The sequence below is a fragment of the Bison bison genome, unplaced genomic scaffold, assembly GCF_000754665.1.
Source record: "Bison bison bison isolate TAMUID 2011002044 unplaced genomic scaffold, Bison_UMD1.0 scf7180017863950, whole genome shotgun sequence".
Classification (NCBI taxonomy): Eukaryota; Metazoa; Chordata; class Mammalia; order Artiodactyla; family Bovidae; genus Bison; species Bison bison.
The window spans coordinates 2,595,339-2,601,338 of record NW_011494522.1 but is presented as its reverse complement, the minus strand read 5'-3'; positions in this window follow the sequence as shown (position 1 = coordinate 2,601,338).

Here is a 6,000-nt window from a genome sequence, read left to right as displayed (position 1 = left end):
GCGTCTGTTTTGAGACTAATCAGCCCTGGAGAAATAAGTGTCCTGACTGACTGACCGCTATCACAAGGAGAGGGTCGTAAATTGTCAGCAGGCCCCCCTGGCCAGAAGATGATGTAACACCCCTAAGACCTCTGTATACATTTGTGTGAAGCACCTGACTTTAATAAAAGTCAGGACTGCTGTCCCCACGTGACTTTTGTATAACATCTCAGTGTATAAAAACAGACTCTGGAAAATAAAGGATTGGGATCAGTTTCTCGAAATACTGGTCTCCCCATGTCGCTCTCTCTCTCACTCTGGCTGAGTCTCCATCTGGAGCGCGGAACCCACCATGCTTACTAATTATGCCTGGGCTTCTAAGATCCGAAGGAGGCCTCAGTGTCTCCTCTCCTTTGGGAGAACGGAAGGACGCCTGCGGCCTACGTAAGTGGTGCAAACTTCTTGTCTTGAAGTTTTATTGGTCTCCCGCGTAAACCAAGCCACTCAGCCTCTTTTCTCCACTGAATTTTCCTACTGAGCTATCCTTATTCTATTACTCTTTATATCTTTAATTAATATCTAATTGAAGCTATTGTATCCTGATCCTCGCCTATGCCGTCTCTCCTTCGAATACCCTGGATCAGCCGGGGCTGGTCCCCGGCAGAGGAGTGCTTCACTCAATATGCCAGCAAATTTGGAAAACTCAGCAGTGACCACAGGACTGGAAAAGGTCCGTTTTCATCCCAGTCCCAAAGAAAAGCAGTGTCAAAGATTGCTCAAGCTACCTCACAATTGCACTCATGTCACATGCTAGTAAATTAATGCTCAAAATTCTCCAAGCCAGGCTTCACCAGTACATGAACTATGAACTTCCAGATGTTCAAGCTGGATTTAGAAAAGACAGAGGAACCAGAGATCAAATTGCCAACATCTGATGGATCATCGAAAAAGCAAGAAAGTTCCAGAAAAACATCTATTTCTGATTTATTGACTATGCCAAAGCCTTTGTGTGGATTACAACAAACTGTGGAAAGTTCTTAAAGGGATGTGAATACCAGACCACCTGACCTGTCCCTTGGGAAATCTGTGTGCAGATCAGGAAGCAACAGTTAGAACTGGACATGGAACAACAGACTGGTTCCAAATCGGGAAAGGAGTATATCAAGGCTGCATATTGTCACTGTCCTTATTTAACTTACATGCAGAGTATATCATGAGAAACGCTGGGCTGGATGAATTAATTGTACAAGTTGGAATCAAGATTGCCAAGAGAAATATCAATAACCTCAGATATGCAGATGATACCCCCCTTATGGCAGAAAGTGAAGAGGAACTAAAAAGCCTCTTGAGGAAAGTGAAAGAGGAGAGTGAAAAAGTTGGCTTAAAGCTCAGCATTCAGAAAACTAAGATCATGGCATCTGGTCCCATAATTCATGGCAAATAGATGGGGAAACAGTGGAAACAGTGACAGATTTTATTTTGGGGGGCTCCAAAATCACTGCAGACGGTAACTGCAGCCATGAAATTAAAAGATGCTTACTCCTTGGAAGGAAAGTTATGACCAACCTAGACAACATATTAAAAAGCAGAGACATTACTTTGCCAACAAAAGTCCACCTAGTCAAAGCTATGGTTTTTCTAGTAGTCTTGTATGGATGTGAGAGTTGGACTATAAAGAAGGCTGAGCACCGAAGAATTGATGTTTTTGAACTGTGGTGTTGGAGAAGACTCTTGAGAGTCCCTTGGACTACAAGGAGATCTAACCAGTCCATCCTAAAGGAGATCAGTCCTGAATATTCATTGGAAGGACTGATGTTGAAGTTGAAATTCCAATACTTTGGCCACCTGATGTGAAGAACTAACTCATATAAATAGACCCTGATGTTGGGGAAAATTGAAGGCAGGAGGAGAAGGGGATGACAGAGGGTGAGATGGTTGGATGGCATCACCGACTCAATGGACATGAATCTGAGTAAACTCGGGGAGTTGGTGATAGACAGGGAGGCCTGGCGTGCTGCAGTCCATGGGGTTGAAAAGAGTCAGACACGGCTGAGCAGGTGAACTGACTGACTGATACTTCTATTCAATGGGGCACAGTTGCTAGAAGCAGTAAACATTTGCTCCTTGGAAGAAAAGCTATGACAAACCTAGACAGTGTGTTAAAAAGCAGAGACATCACTTTGCCACCAAAGGTCCTTATAGTCAAAGCTATGGTTTTTCCAGTAGTCATGTTATGGATGTGAGAGTTGGACCAATAAGAACACTGAAGCTAAAAAATTTATGCTTTCAAACTGTGGTGCTGGAAAAGATTCTTGGGAGTCCCAAGCAAGGAGATCAAACCAGTCAATCCTAAAGGAAATCAACCCTGAATATTCATTGGAAGGACTGCTGCTGAAGTTGACGCTCCAATACTTTGGACACCTGTTGAGAAGAGCCAGTTCATTGGAAAAGATCTGATGCTGGGAAAAGTTGAGGGCAGGAGGAGGAGGGGATGACAGAGGATGAGATGGTTGGATCTCATACTGACTAATGGGCATGAGTTTGAGAGAATTCCAGGAGATAGTGAAGGACAAGGAAGGCTGGCATGCTGTAGTCCATGGGGTTGCAAAGAGTTGGACATGACTGAGTGACTGAAAAATAGCAACAATACATTATCACATAAGACTGACTTTGCCTATTTTATTTTTACTGTCTTTGCTCCCAAAATGCTTATAATCTAATAGCAGGGCAGACTGTTGGAAACTAAGTGCAAATATTGGAGAAAATGTATATATTATATACATATTATATTTTATAAATATAGTATATATTTTATATTTTTTCATTCTCCCTATAGATATTTGAGGTTTGTTTATTCCTCTTTAATTTAAATGTTTTGTTACTGTATTATCCAAAACTAATTCAGCTTTTTTCTACCACCATCATTGAATTAGGCAGTCCTGCTGATGGGATGTGTAACACACCATAAGAAAATAATTTTGAGATGGTTTAAATTCATACTTGTGAAAATTAATGACTGTGTAAGGAGAAAAACATGCTTCCAGTAAAGAAGCAAACACAGAGATAATTAGAGAGCATTCAATAATATAAAATTAATATTTTATGACTCATATTCATGTTCTTCCATTTGATGATTGTTTCAAAGCTTAGTAAAGGATATGTTACCAATTAGTTACTTTCTAAATTACATTCAACTAAAAAAGAAACTGTCAAACAACTGAAAAAATTGTAGGTGATATAGAATATTTTCATGTAATAAGAGGTATTTCTTATGACATAAGCAAGATTTCTCTTGGTTCCAAAAATCTTATTATACCAAAATGTCATCAGTCTCAAATTTATATTCCCTATGTATGAAAAAAAAATGCTGAGAAAAAATAATTATTTCCAGCTACTCTTTGGACTCTATGAATGAGGTAGGTATGAATATAAGAATTTATTTAAATTTCTTGATTTAAGCAATACATATGAAATTATATAAAGGCAAAGGTAAATATCATCTGACATACACACCCCTTATTTCCACTCCCATAGAACTATGAGACTGTCATTGTTAAATATTCTCATGAATTAAGATTCTCACACCTCCTCTTTTTTTTGACTAGTCAGTGCACATAGACCTGGGGAGAAAAAAATGGCAACCATTTTTCCTGGAGAAAAAAACAGCAACTCATTCTGGTATTCTTGCCTGGGGAAAACCGTGGACAGAGAAGCCTGGCAGGCAACATGGGGCTGTAAAGAGTCAGTTCAGTTTAGTTGTTCAATCGTATCCGACTCTTTGCGACCCCATGAATCGCAGCACGCCAGGCCTCCCTGTCCATCACCAACTCCCGGAGTTCACTCAGACTCACATCCAGAGAGTCGGTGATGCCATCCAGCCATCTCATCCTCTGTCGTTCCCTTCTCCTCCTGCCCCCAATCCCTCCCAGCATCACAGTCTTTTCCAATGAGTTAACTCTTCTCATGAGGTGGCCAAAGGATTGGAGTTTCAGCCTCAGCATTAGTCCTTCCAGTGAAGGACTGGTCTCCTTTAGAATGGACTGGTTGGATCTCCTTGCAGTCCAAGGGACTCTCAAGAGTCTTGTCCAACATCACAGCTCAAGCATTAATTCTTCAGCGCTCAGCTTTCTTTATAGTCCAACTCTCACATCCATACATGACCACTGGAAAAACCATAGCCTTGACTAGACCTTTTGTTGGCAAAGTAATGTCTCTGCTTGTCAATATGCAGTCTAGGTTGGTCATAACTTTCCTTCCAAGAAGTAAGTGTCTTTTAATTTCATGGCTGCAGTCACTATCTGCAGTGATTTTGGAGCCCCCCAAAATAAAGTCTGACACTGTTTCCACTGTTTCCCCATCTATTTGCCATGAATTATGGGACCAGATGCCATGATCTTCGTTTTCTGAATGTTGAGCCAACTTTTTCACTCTCCTCTTTCACTTTCCTCAAGAGGCTTTTTAGTTCCTTTTCACTTTCTGCCATAAGGGTGGTGTCATCTGCATATCTGAGGTTACTGATATTTCTCCCGGAAATCTTGATTCCATCTTGTGTTTCTTCCAGTCTAGCATTTCATGATGTACTCTGCAAAGAAGTTAAATAAGCAGGGTGACAATATACAGCCTTGATGTACTCCTTTTCCTATTTGGAACCAGTCTGTTGTTCCATGTCCTGTTCTAACTGTGGCTTCCTTACCTGCACACAGATTTCCCAAGGGGCAGGTCAGGTGGTCTGTTATTCCCATCTCTTTCAGAATTTTCCACAGTTTATTGTGATCCACACAGTCAAAGGATTTGGCATAGTCAGTAAAGCAGAAATAGATGTTTTTCTGGAAGTTTCTTGCTTTTTCGATGATCCAATGGATGTTGGCAATTTGATCTCTGGTTCCTCTGCCTTTTCTAAAACCAGCTTGAACATCAGGAAGTTCACGGTTCACATACTGCTGAAGCCTGGCTTGGAGAATTTTGAGCATTACTTTACTAGTGTGTGAGATGAATGAAATTGTGCAGTAGTTTGAGCATTCTTTGGCATGCCTTTCTTTGGAATTGGAATGAAAACTGACCTTTTCCAGTCCTGTGGCCACTGCTGACTTTTCCAAATTTGCTGGCATATTGAGTGCAGCACTTTCACAGCATCATCTTTCAGGATTTGAAAGAGCTCAAGTGGAATTCCATCACCTTCCCTAGCTTTGTTCATAGTGATGCTTTCTAAGGGCCACTTGACTTCACATTCCAGGATGTCTGGCTCTAGGTCAGTGATCACACCATCGTGATTATCTTTGTCATGAAGATTTTTTTGTACAGTTCTTCTGTGTATTCTTGCACCTCTTCTTAATATCTTCTGCTTCTGTTAGGTCCATACCATTTCTGTCCTTTATCAAGCCCATCTTTGCATGAAATGTTCCCTTGGCATCTCTAATTTTCTTGAAGTGATCTCTAGTCTTTCCCATTCTGTTGTTTCCCTCTATTTCTTTACACTGATCGCTGAGGAAGGCTTTCTTATCTCTTCTTGCTATTCTTTGGAACTCTGCATTCAGATGCTTATATCTTTCCTTTTCTCCTTTGCTTTTCATTTCTCTTCTTTTCACAGCTGTTTGTAAAGCCTCCTCAGACAGCTATTTTGCTTTTTTCCATTTCTTTTCCATGGGGATGGTCTTCATCCCTGTCTACTGTACAATGTCATGAACCTCCGTCCATCATTCATCAGGTACTCTGTCTATCAGATCTAGTCCCTTAAAACAATTTCTCAGTTCCACTGTATAATCATAAGGAATTTGACTTAGGTCATAACTAAGTGGTCTATTGGTTTTCCCCACTTTCTTCAATTTAAGTCTGAATGTGGCAGTAAGGTGTTCATGATCTGAGCCACAGTCACCTCCTGGTCTTGTTTTTGCTCACTGTATAGAGCTTCTTCATCTTTGGCTGCAAAGAATATAATCAATCTGATTTCAGTGTTGACCATCAGGTGATGTCCATGTGCAGAGTCTTCTCTTGTGTTGTTAGAAGAGGGTGTTTGCTATGACC